Consider the following 14,014-nt stretch of genomic DNA (forward strand, 5'->3'; position numbering starts at 1 on the left):
ACTCAGGAGATTCACCCAATGATTTGTATGCAGATATTCAGAGCAGAATTATTCACATTAGGCAAACCTGGAAACACTCCCAATGTCCATCAACTGGCGAATGGATAAACAATATATCATATATACATAATGGGATGCCACCTGGCTATCAAAGGAGTTAGCCAGTAATACAATGATATGTGTGAATCTCAAAACATGCTAAATGAAGGATTCCAGACACAGAAGGCCATGGTTCATATGTTTGCATATGGATTTTCTAGGAAAGACAAAGCTATAGTTACTACTCTCACAGAAAGTAGTAGTATAGTGGTTGCTTTGGGATGGGGTTTGGATTAGGGCTTGGTTAAAAAGGGGGTGAAGTTGAGGACAAATGGTCTTGAAGCGTAGCAGTTATCTACCTGAACAGAAGCCAGACTCTCACCATGATGTCGTTTCCCTAGAGGAAGCCCTATAGTGAAGTGTGACTCCAGAATGGGAGAATAGCATGTAGACTCTAAAGAGAACATCTCCTCAAGGAATTCTATAGGACAAAAAGAAAGGTTATATAGGACTGAAAACAGTACAAGGATGCGGAGGCCTGGGGAGGGTTTCTTTATTCTCAGCGCCATGAATGCACTGTAAGTCTAAGGGAAGTTAGTCACAGAATTATTGATGATCTTCTGGAATAGTTGCTCTCTTCTGTATTATTGAGTTAAAATGACCTGTGATTGTTTGTTAGGCATTAATGTTAGCAACCTCCTTGAAGGAAATATTTCCTCAGGCTTAAGCAACCCATTATCATGTCCCTGAGGAATGCAGTAGGGTAGCTTCTGAGGTCAGATCTTATTCTTGGTTCTAGCCCTACCACATAGGCCAGAGAGACATAGTGCCTGCACCTCCACAAGGCAAACTCCCTATCTCCCCACACACACTTTTGTCAGTCCCCCACCTTCCATATATCCTCTCAAATCCCTACCCAGGCGATGGAAGTAGGGCAGATTTGAGCCAATGCTTGACTACTTGAAGGACTGGTTAGCAATGCATCCATGTTCCCCATTGTCAACCCATGTGGTAGATCACTGACTTACTGTTTGAGACTTGTAGTGGACCCACTTTGGAAGTAGTAAAGGGGAGAGCTTTAAGTGGGAAGTGGGAGGGTCTTAAATAATGAAGTTTTTAGAGTGATGTATGTGAAAATTCTATTGTGGTGTGGATTGCATGACCATGTAAATTTAGAAAAACAACTCACTGAATTATTCATTTAAAACGAATGGATTTTTTACTATCCTCCATAGCTGATTTTTAAAGCCACAATAAACTGTGATACTTATATTCTAGAATGTTAGGACTAATCCCCCAAAGGTACTGATGCACTACTCCAACCTATTCTCTGCACAGCAGCCCAAACAAGCAGAATGACATTCGGTTTGTATCTTTCTTTGCTTAAAAACCTCTAGTGGTTTTCCACTGGTTTAAAAGTAAACCCTGCCTGGCTAGCTCAGTCAGGAGAGCATGAGACTCTTAAAAGTAAACCCAAATTCTTATGTTTTAACAGAATCTAGCCCCTCTCTCCTTTCTGACTCAACTTCTCTCATTACATTGCAGTTTTCTATTTCTTAAGCGCTACCAACCATATTCCTCTCTTAGGCTCTTGTGCCTGCTATTTATTTGCCTGGAATGTTCTGCCACCAGAGTTTTATGACTAGTTCTTCTTTTCACTCAGTTCAAGCAAGAGCTTCTCAAAGGATCTTTCCTGAACATAAATATAAATGATCTTTCTCACAAAGTCTGTCTCCGTTTTAAGTCAGCTACTTCTGTGTAACCAACCACCCCAAAATGGCATGGCTTAAAACAACATGTTGTCAAGATGGGTTCACTAGGCTTAGTTTGTTGACTCTTCTGTCTCTTGTTATGTGAGCCACTTTATTCTGCCGGGAGCTGCTTAAAGCAGAGATGTTCAAGATGGTCTCTTGTCTGGCAGGGCCTCATTCCATGTGCCCGCCCTCAGGCTGGATTTTGACATCAGTTTTTTCTTAGCATGGCAATGGATTCTAAGTTCTCATAACACCTGCTTGAAAATCTTAGAATGTCACTTCTGCTGAATACAGCTGGTCAAAATAAGCCACAAACCATGCCCAGCTTCAAGGGGAAAGAAAATAGACCCATGTGTCAGGGACCAGCCCCAACTTTTGTTTTGGGTCCTGAAGAGGGTGGAGAAAGTGTCGGCACTGAGGTTCTGTAAAAGGGAAAATGAGAGAAGCACACTCCAAAGCTTGGAGAAACTGCTCTGTTTATTGCCGGGACAGCAGGGTTTTTATGTGATAAAATTTGGCTTTATTTATCGATACTCATCATGTTCACATATTTTGATCATACAGAAGAACAATCTGAAACATTACATGGTTTATTACTCTTCTCAGAAAGAAGGCAAAACTCTATAGTCATTTTTACTATATCAAAGTACTAATTTATAATTAATCATTCCAGAAAGCCATATTCAATCATTAAAGAAATCATTATAGAAAGCAGTTACTTGTTACCTAAGAAATACTGAGTTATCATTACTAAAACTTATAAGCTTAGAGAGGTTAGTATTGTTTCTTCATGGGAGAATCATTTTAGTCTTGGCTTACTAAGCAACGGATTCTTGTGGCCTAACAAATCAAGTAGTTGCATGTTTTAAATCTATATTTTCTCCATAATAGCTAATATTATGTGATGTACTAAATGATGTGTTATCTTCTCTCACTACAGTTGGTGACTACATATAAGTTATCTTATGGCTCACACATATTTGGCAATTGCCTATGTGAATATCACATTGTGTGGTATGGTAATCCACAATCTGCTGGAAGAAGAGCTAACTCAATACATTTTCTATCTTTGTATTGCTTGGCTTGATTCCAGTAATACTGTACCAAAAGTTAAAGGATAAATCAATATACTATTTTACTTTGTGTTCAGGTCTTGGACAGCTTTGCTCATTAATGTTGGTTAAGTAATATTGCCCCTTAGGTCCCACAAAAATTACAAAGTCTTCTTTACATGATTCATAAGTCTTCTTTACATGATTCATAAGTCTTTAGTGCTGTAATTATGAAAATCAGTTACTTTTAATTTGAGCAGACATGCTGAAAACGGATTCTTTCATCAGTGTCATTAACTAATGTCTGTATAGCATTTCTCCCCCAGAAGAAAAATAAGTTATGACTCTGGTTGATTTCATCCTGGTGAGTACAAGTTTTCAGTAGATTTTAATTCTATTGCCATTTTATTTTGTATTTTCCTTTTACCCTTCAATGAATTAATCACTTCAGGCATAAGTAATTAGAGTGTTTAATTCACATTGGATCTGCTACTTTTCTAAATGCTAGAATAGCCCAATAAGAACTACGCATGTGCCTGCTTTTCTTAGAATGCTTAATGATGATGTCAAGGTGCACTTTAATCTGGATATCAAAGTACAAAGGTACACAACTTCTTAGAGAAGAAAAGACAGGGTTACATTTTTCTATTGTGAGCAACAGAGTGTCTTTCATTTGGTTAAGGAGTGGGATTGTCCAGACATTCTATAAAGGGACAGATGGTAATAAACATTTTAGTTTTTGTGGACAACCTGTTCTCTGTTGTGACCATGCAGCTCGGTTACTGTTGCATGGAGCATGTGTAGACGATATGTAAACAATGAGTATGACTGTGTTCCAGTGAAACTTTATTTACCAAAACAGGCAATAAGGTTGTGGACACTGGGCTACAGTTTTCTCACCCCTGATTTAGATATTAGGGGTGGGAAGGGAGATGCCAAGTACTATAAAGAAAGGACACTAACACATAGACTCAGGTGACCTGGTTTTCAGCCCTGGGTCTACCAGTTTAGTTTAAATGCAATAAACACTTATAAAGCATTTACAATAGGGGTGAAAACCTGAGTACTCTGTTGTTACTCTCTTCTCCCTAGCCTGTCAAGAAGCAATGCTACTCTATCACAACATTTCTTCACAGGGTATCTAGATGCATTCTCACAGTTATGTGTGCAGCTAGTGTCGGTAGATCGGTAGTGTGCGATGAAATGATTTCAAAAACTATGTGTCATTTCTTATGCAGGATGATTAGTATATTAGGATTACCTATCCCTTGTACTGCCCTTTGGGGCTTAACATACAGCACCATTTTCCCAAGTACAGTCATTCTATGCCTCTGATATCTGTAAAATGGAAAATAGGACCCTACCCTGCCTTAATCTACCTTCTCTAAATCAAATGGGGTCTCTGTGACTGAAAATATTCTGTAAATGGCAAAACACTGAATAACATATCTTTATATATTTCAATAGTTGTTTGATAAATGAAAACACCAAACAGCTATCTTTTAAGCCTCATTTATTCCTTAAAATTTGAACAGCATTTGGGATAAGGATCAAATCCCTGCAAACTTTCAAGGTTTACATGAAACCATTCAGCAACTGGGACATGAGAAAATTAACCATCTATAAAAATGACTTTATTTTAAGAAATTAGGCCAAACATTTCACTTCTGCAAAACTGATGTGTGAACTGTGCTGCCTAAGGTGTTCTCTGTTCTCAAGTCTTACAGACTCCAGGTGCCAAATTCTTCTGAAATAGTTCCTAAAGGACAGAGATTTGAAGGCAATAATAGTAGAAAACATTTTTAGTCGCGAAAGCAGTGGGTGGGAGCCTGCAGCGGAAGTTCTTTGAGAGATCCTAGGAGACTGATATGCTTTTTTAGTTTCAAGTAACAGAAGTCAACTTGGCCTCACCTAAGGAAACACTGGGAATTTATTTGAGAGAAAGTGTTGTCATTTAGAACTCAAGGGTAATAATGCACCAAACCTCAGGAATGTAAAAGCCATGAAGCTTCCCTGAATTTCAATATAGTCTCTGTGTGTGATTTTTTCATGCCTTGATTGCTCTTTCTTCATGTGGAATGCTCTGGCTACATCTTCAGTCTATGATAGAGAAAGATGTCCAGGAGGTTTCAACTAACCTGGTTTCTATCCCAAATGTCCAGGGACAGAATCATATGCTTCAAATGCTTGCTGGTTCAATCAATCAGTGGTTACAAAGACATTCCAAGAAGGCATTTGGGTGAATTAGAGAAAAATATTTATCCTAGAAAGGGGTTAGGGTCATTACCTTAAATGGGGTTGAAACAAAAGACATCTACTATAGGTTTCCAAGAGGAAGATGAGCTTTCTGCTTAATACATAGTTTATGACTGTAGTATTTGGATATACAGCTTGATTGAGGGGGATAAACCAAGGTTACCCTTGTCATATCACTTCCAAGAAGTTCATCTTAGAGATATTGATCTTTCTCATCCTGGACCTATGTTTTTAACACTCTCTGTTCTCTCATGTGGAATTTTGATGCTACATGAGGAAATTACAATTAATGAGCATTTTATCACATGTCAGTAAGTGGATGATATGATACATGCTTGTGTAATATTTCCCCACAAGAAAAAGTGAGCATCCTTAATTTTTCCCCTCTAAATCTAATGCAAACCTTCCTAGTAAAGTGAATTCTCAGAGCATTCTACCTTTTATAAATTCTTGTACATCAGAAGTCTTTGGAAGAGATGATATACTTCTCCCTTCTGTCCCTAGCACACTGGTGGACATATGACACCTACTATGCAAATATTGACTAGTCTAATTTTCTGATAAGAGGCCAAAAAGGAATCACAAGATAGATATAAGTGTTGAGAGTGATGTGGAGATAATCCATTAATAGAAATCTGAAAAGGAAGTTAGATTCTAAGTTTGCACATATCTAATGATTTGGAACCTGTGGATGTTATCTTATATAACAAAATGAAATTTTCAGATGTGATTCAGTTTGGGATTTGGAAGTGGGGAGATCATTCTAGACACTCTGTGTGGGTCTGGAGCATTCCTCACCCTTGTCACGAGAAGGATGTGAGAGCAGAGTAGGAAGAGAAGACAATGTGATGACTGAAGCAGAATCAGAGTGATGAGCTTTGGAGACAGAGCAAGGAGTCTCAAGCCAAGGAGACAGGTGGCCACTGGAAGCTGAAAAAGGCAAGGAAATAGACTGTCCTCTCAGAGCCTCCAGAAGGAACCAGTCTTGCTGACACCTTGACTTTTGTCAAGTGAAATTCAACTGGTGATCCCAAGTTGAAAGTCACAGACCAAATCCACTTAGCACGTTTTATTTGGCTAGTATAGTATTTTGAGACAGGAAAAGAAAATGGACCAGCCTAAAAAAAAAATTGATATGTTTCACATTAAAATCTGGATTTTTTGACCTTTTGAAAACAAAACCAGAGATCTAGAATGACAGGATCTGCGTTCCTACTGTGGCAATCATCCCTATGTCTTTGCTGCCTCTCTTCCCATTTCCCAGCAGGGAGCTGTGCCTGTGAAATGCAGTTCCCTCCACTCCCTTTGGTCTCCTAACTGAGGGTGAATTAACAAGATTAGATTTTGTTATTCTTTAATGACAATATATAACTCTATACTCATATGTAGATGAGAGTGCTTCATATTGTAAGACAAACAGTTGTGATAAATGCATGATGATAAAATGTTACCAAAAGGATATGGGATGTATAAGGATTTTTGCACTATTTTTGAAATTCTCTGGTAAATCTCCACTATTCTAAAGTTAAGCTTACTACATGAAATTGAGTGTATTTCTTTACGAAAGTGGACAGTATGGATCAAACATGCAAAATGTTTGTTGAATGTATACTCCTTAGTTTGTTTCACTCATTTCTTTAGTCCTTGAGTCTTTCTGAGCTTGAGTTTGGAGTGCAGCTAGTAATTATGAGGCCCAAAGAGATAAATTAACTTACATAGGCACACAAAAATAGTCAGAAAGACAGAAACCAGGCCTCCTGGCTTAACTTCTAGCAGTGTTCTCTTTCCCTCCCTGCTGTTGTGAAGGTTAATAGCAAAAGGGAGAGCATAATAAGGTCCGTATGATGGAATTCTATGGGAAGCTCACTACTTTTCTAGAATCCTCTCTTGAAGCAACATTAGGCAAAACAGCCATCAGGCTTGCCTTTTACTTAAAAAAAAAACAAAAACAAAAACAAAGAAAACTTCCCTCATTTATATTTCTCCCTCATTTATATTTCATATCTGGTGCATAGGGAAAACATTTGACATTTGTCCAAATACCAAATGTACTTTGGATTTTATCACTTACATATTAGTAGCTCTGCAGGGGAACATTTCCTCTGAAAGCTGGAACTCAAGAATTGATAAGGTCCAAACCCACACCTCAACAGAACAGAGTGGTTGTGACTAGGCTTAGGTCTGTGCTGAGATTATTGTGTAAAAGGTGAGGCAGGCATGGTGTGGGTGGGTTCATACTTTGCTTGGCAGTAGGATTAAGGGATTAAGTGGATTTGGGAAGTTGTGGCTACTTCCAGAACAGGTGTGTGAATAGCCTTGGGTCTTAGGAGCTTTGGGTCTGTCTGGCTCAGAGATCACCAGAAGGGCAAGGTCAGCTGTTAGAAGACTAAACAGGCTCAGATGTAGGCTGGTCACTGGCCTGCCTCTAGCTCTATCTCAGCAAGACTGTTTCAATACTAATGCCTTTCTCTGGGATCTGAAGTGGTAAGAGTAATTGAAGTAGCGTTCCTATTTCCTATCAGGTTAAAATCCCTGGGCATATAAGAACAGAAATGGAAAGGGAAAAGTAAATCACAAAGATAGTTGCACTTTGCTTCCTTTATGCTCATGTAATACATGTAATTTATGTATTACATATATAAGTAGGGTGTTTATCAAAAGAAAATGCCTTGTTCTATTTCATTTGTTGTGTTACTCTTCAGGCATATCTAAGCATGAGTTCATGACCGTTAGACACTTTTCATTTTACAAATGGGGATTCTGAGGCCAGAGAGATAAAACAACTTGCTCAAGGTTAAAGAGCTAGTCAGGGAGGAACCTTGAGTAAAACCCAGGTCTCCTGTCTCACTTCTAGACCAATACAAAAAAGAATATGAACAGAGTTATGGAAGGATATGGACTATGAACACTGAATTATTCAAAGAATACTTGAATTAACTGCTAATATTTAGGCTGAAAATGAAGATCTAGTTTCTCTCTTTATTTGAATGGTATTCAAACAGAAAAGAGATTAACCTCATTTTCACAGTTTTAGTAGACAAGACTTGTTGGAAATTACTGGGTTTATCAATTTAGTTTGAATCAGTCCAAAGAGACCACAGTTGATAGGCACCTACTAAGACATTAACACTTCCATGATCTTCACTTTAAAATATACTTAAAGATCAAACATGAGATAGACAGAATCCCTGCATCCAGACCTGCTCTGTCTAGTGTTGCTTCTCTTTCAATAGAGGATTCTAGAAAGGAAAGTGAGCTTCACATAGAATTCCAGCCTACTGACCTTATTATGCTCTCCCTACTGCCTTTAACTTATACAACCACAGGGAAGGAAAGAGAACACTGCTATTAACAATCCAAGTTAATAATAACTTGCTATTTTTTTTTATCACAAAAGCTGCAGCCTAGTTTCAGTATCAAAATGTAGAAAATATGGATACATGTATATTATAGATACATTTACCCTTTACAGATAGCCACATTTGAATAAGCTAGTTGCTTGGCAAAGTGTTTTTGTGGCATTGTGGGAAATATTCCAAAAAGAGATGTTTCAGAACATTCAACTTTCAGTTTGTTTTTATATCTTTGTCCTGTTTTAATCACTCTAGCAAAAATAAACTCACACTTATTCTTAAAAAACAGGGAAGATGGGGCCATCCCTGGTGGCGCAGCGGGTTAAAGCACAGCACTGAGAAGCCAAGGCCACTTCCGCATGAGTTCGATCCCCGCCTGCCCTGGAGGAGATCCACATGGCGTGGCAGACCTCTCCTGGCCCGCCCGCTGCTCCCCTCAGCAGTGTGCTTCGTTGATCTGCCTGTTCTGCTCCCCACTCTGTCCCTGGTGAGTCCTCTCACCCTCCGCATCTCTGGCCTGTACCCCAGTTCTGTATGAATAAGTAGATAAATCTTAAAAAAAAAACAGGGAAGATGAGGAATGACTGATTTAATATGTATTTAGTTTTAAGTTTTTCAAATTGGAGGTTAAGTGTTGGAAAGAATAATCCTTTTTAAAAATAAAGTTCCATTTTTTTTCAGCTTTATTTGAGATATAACTGATATAAAACACTGTTTTAAAGGGTACATTATTTGATAGGTGTATATATTATGAAATGATTACCACCATAAGGTTAGTCTGCAAATCCATCACTTCACATTTCTACACATTTTTTTTTTTTTTGTGATGAAAGTTTTTAAGATTTCTCTGGGCAACTTTTAACATGTGTAAATAAATATTATTAACTAGATTGAACATGCTATGCATTCGATCCCCAAAATAGTTTGTACCCTCTGTCCACCTTCAATCCTTCTCTAGGCTCTTAATCTTTTTTTTTTTTTTCAATTACAATTCTGTTCTCTGTATCTGTGAATTTTTTACCCCAAGATTGCTCAAATAAGTAAGATTGTACAGTGCAGTATTTGCCTTTCTTTCTTTGACTTAATAAACAGCATTATGTGCTCAAGCTTGAGCCATGTTGTTGCAAATGCAAAGAGGTCTTTTTTATGGCCAAGTTATAGTCCATTTTGTACACATGTATTGCATTTTCTTTATCCTTTCATCTGTTGGTGGACATAGTTTTTTCCATGTCTTGGATATTGAGAATTATTTTATTACCTTTTAATATATACCCAGAAGTGGTATTGTTGAATTATATGGTAGTTATGTTTTAAAATTCTGAGTAACTTGTACAATTTTTCCATAGGTTCCCTTTTCTCTACATCTTTTACAGCCTTTTCTTTTTGGCAATAACTAATAAATATTAAAAAAATCTCATTATAGTTTTGATTTTCATTTTTCTGATGGTGATGTTGAGTACTTTTTCATTTACTTGTTATTTTTATATTTCCCTGGCAAAATGTCTACTTTGGTCCTTTACTCTATTTTAATAAATACTAAATTTGCTGAGATTTGAATCATGAAAGGATGTTGAATTCAGATTTTTTTTGGTATCTATTAAGAAAAATCCTTGATAACCAAGTACAAGATAAGCTAGTAACTCTAGTACTTCCTAGATTCCTAAGATTATAAAGACTTCCTTTTGAGTCTGAGTTCAGACAAATAATATATACTAAAGACTTTCTGAAAATAAATCAATTTTAATATAGGCTGGAGTGAGGTGAAATTATGATAAAGTGCTAACTTCAGAAATGAGAGAAAATTTCATTGAAGTGATTTTGGTAAGCAGTTTTTTTTAGGGAAAGAAGATCACAAAAGTATAGAAAAATTCTTATTGATACTTCCAAATAAACATTGAGCATAGGTGATATTTTTTTTTAAAGATTTATTTATTTATTCATACAGAACTGGGGTACAGGCCAGAGATGCGGAGGGCGAGAGGATTCACCAGAGACAGAGTGGGGAGCAGAACAGGCAGATCTACGAAGTACACTGCTGAGGGGAGCAGCGGGTGGGTCAGGAGAGCTCTGCCGCGCCATGTGGTCACCCCTGGGGCAGGCGGGGATCGAACTCATGCGGAAGTGACTTCAGTTTCTTTGTGCTTTAACCCACTGCGCCACCAGGGAGGGCCCAGGAATGTTCTGAATTTTAAGTGAATTCCAATATTCTGTCAAGTTTCATCATGAAGTAATGAGCTAGGAATGACAAGAACACTAATCTGGTCATGGAGCCTTGTCTCTCCATCCTGATTCAGCTTGTTTTTGGTGTGACTGTTGTTAAGTCCACAAAGGTGGCATTGATAACAAGCATGTCACTGTGCTTGGGACTAAGACATAGTCACCCTGAAGATAACTAGCTGTGTCTTTGGATCACAACAAATTGATTTAAACCGAAGTCAGAAGTGTTCCTATGTGAAAAATTAGATAGGAATCTACAATTTAAGACTACAGTAGTCAAGTCACTCTATGAAATGGAGTCTCTATTTCCATGTCCTGGTGCCTGGCTTCTGATAGAACATGTTCTATCTTCAGAGGCTGCGCTCTGTACTGGGTTGCCAGCTGACCTCTGCGCCTGAGTGCTCCCCATGTCTACAGCCAACTGCACCTGCTCTAGGGACTACTGCTGCAGTCCCATTAGCCTCAGACAGGGAAGGAGGGTAGTGCACATGCGTTGCCTCTAGCTCTTCAGACTCTGGCACTAATTCCCTTCTGCCACCATGATGAAATAGCTCAGCATCAGGGCAGGAGGCCCTTGCAGGGGCATTCACCGTACACGTGTCTGGTACCCACAGAGCATAGGTGATATTTATTGCAGCATTTAAAATAAATTTCTAATAACGTTTCCACGAATATCATGAAATTACACATGTGTGTATCATGTGCCTTTAGCCTTTTATAGATAACATTTTTGACATTTAAGTATATTTCAAACTGAAGGTAATTGAAAGGTTAATGGCTGAAAGGCACTTTAAGTCATGTAACATTTTCACTGTGTACCTTTTTGAAAGAAATCATAGTTTTGGGAGAACATTAAGTCATGTGATGAAGCAAATGTAGAGAAAGCCCAGAAAATACAGCGATTTTCTCTAAACTGCCAACTTTTTTTTTTCAACTATTTCTCTGAAATGTTAATTGGCAAGTAAGTAAATGTAGCTATTAACTTGCCTGAAGTGCTGTCACATGAATTTCAAGTTTCATATCCTACCGTGGAGAAGTATTCTGGGCCAAATGACACAGCAGTAAGTGGAATGTCTTATTGTCCAAGAGGGAGTTTTGTAGGTTCTTGATCAAATTTATTTAAGTGGTGGAATTCATAGGGTTTCATAATTTAAGAAGAATATTCATTGGTTTTGGACTTGAATTTCCACAGATCTAAATCAATAGTTTTTGCCTTGGCTCTTCATCCACATCTGTAATAAAAATTGTTAAGTGAGTAGTTTGGGAGGCAAAACCTGAAAAGTTACAGTGTTTCCGGATCTTTCACCCTCCCACCCATACTACCACCTTCACAGGTCAACACCAACTTCCCGGCCAGAAAAAAACAGGCAGAGTGAAACTTTTCCCACCACCTGTGTGGATCAGCAATAAAGTGGGCAATCTTGACTCCATCATCTTCCTTTCCTAACTATCCCATAAATAATTAAGAATTAGATATAGGGCCAGCACTACACTACAACATTAAAGCCACACTGGCATGCAGCTTCAACAGAACATATGTCTAACAGAAAATTGTGTTCCATTTAGTTCTCACCCAGTCATCTTGAGCCTTCCTTCTCCTGTGTTTTCTCATGAACTTGTTCTCAAGGACATTTCAGTCTATTAAAGTGGGGGAAAAAAATTTTACAGATTCTGAATTCAAGTTGGTCCCTGGCTCACAGTGGTTGCAGCCTGGGCACAGTGGTTGCAGCCTGTGGGCCTGGGTACCCACAGACACTTATTAGGCACTTTAGTCCCTTAGGACAAGAGCAGGCCGTCCAAAAAGCTCCTTGCCTGTTACTCCCTCATTTCACTCAAGGAGCAGTAACTGGGCCCCAGGCCTCGCATTGTGCAGTCACTGCTGTCGCTGTCACACTTGCCACAGTAACATTCAGTGGCCACTGGGTAAGTGTACAGGGAGTCTGCGTGGTGAGCACAGCCAGGCACTTTCACTGTCTCGTACACCAGCTCCTTGAAGGTACAGATTTTTTGTATGCCGGGCCTCTCTGGATCATTATTTCCCAATCTTGGGAGGTTGGGAAGGAGAGAGTTATTCTGGAAGTGTAACAAGACCTGCTTCTGTTTGCAGCCTAAAAGCTTTCAATAAGAAAGCTTAAACTAAGCAAAATCAAATACTGAAGTGAACACTTTATTTTCCTTCTCCCTAACTTCTCCCTCCTGTTTGATTTACTCCCCAGATGCGTTCCCTGGAACTTTGAGAACTGTGTTACTTTTCCAACAGAATTCTCTGTGCCCATTCAGAGATGACGAAAGCATGAGGGAAAACCTCTGCCAGCCCATAAGGGCTATGAGCCCCAGAGGAACACTCTGCTGGAAAAGATGTGCACTGTAATTTCTAACGCCTACACAGCCTAGTGCCTCCCAATAGCTGGAAATGGGAAGCCCCTTACTGCCTTTACATCCTGCATTTCTGCATATTCTACCCTCCAGTATATAATCATGGCGCCACTGAGAGAATTTGCTCCATTAAGGTGCTAACCTAATTGCTGACTTTCTTGGTAGCCACCTCGTATGATAAATTCCTCTGTGCATAGATATTCTCCTGGTTGAGTGTGGCATTCTAGATGCAGATGAAAGATCATACAGAAGTTTGTTTGGCTTAGTTAAAAAGAGACAGGGATTTAGCACTCCTTGCATTAGCATCTGCTCTCTGAAGACCAGCATCTAAGACATTTAAGACAGAATACTTGACTTCCTAAAGGAATTCTTATATTACGCTTCTGAATTGTCATACCTCTCTTCCATCATAGTATCCATATATTTGTTATTTCTAAAGCCCTATAAAATCTTTCAGTTTATATGACACAAGAGCTCCCACTTTTGCTCAGTTGACTGGTTTTTCTTCTCCTTGCAGGCTGTGTTCTTCTCCATATGTTGTTAGCTCCCTCTTGCCCTCAGGCCTCAGCAGCCAGCCACACTCTTCCTCCGTTCACCCCCATATGTGTGCAGACTCCTGCAGCCTTTACTGGGCAGGCCAGCCACCATCTGGCCATGTGGAGTTCCTGTTTATTATTTGTAGCACAGATACTCTCTGGGATAGGACACACTGCATCCTGCCAAGTGTCAGCCTTTGAAATTCTAACCCCACCCCCTCTCTGTCTTTATTATACAGCAGTGGGAAAGGGAAGAACTGAAAGAGGAAAGAGACAGAGATAGAGACAGAGAAAATCTTGTTTTTTTTTTTTTTTTTGTTTGTTATTTTTCTCTCTATATATCCTGCTTTCTTAAGCAGGGCAAAGACCCATCCACCAGCTGGATTATCCAATTTGCCTGAAGGTTCTTCCTGCCACTGCCTTAAAATTTG

The sequence above is a fragment of the Condylura cristata genome, unplaced genomic scaffold (assembly GCF_000260355.1).
Source record: "Condylura cristata isolate star-nosed mole 26May11 unplaced genomic scaffold, ConCri1.0 scaffold00015, whole genome shotgun sequence".
In the NCBI taxonomy this organism is placed as follows: domain Eukaryota; kingdom Metazoa; phylum Chordata; class Mammalia; order Eulipotyphla; family Talpidae; genus Condylura; species Condylura cristata.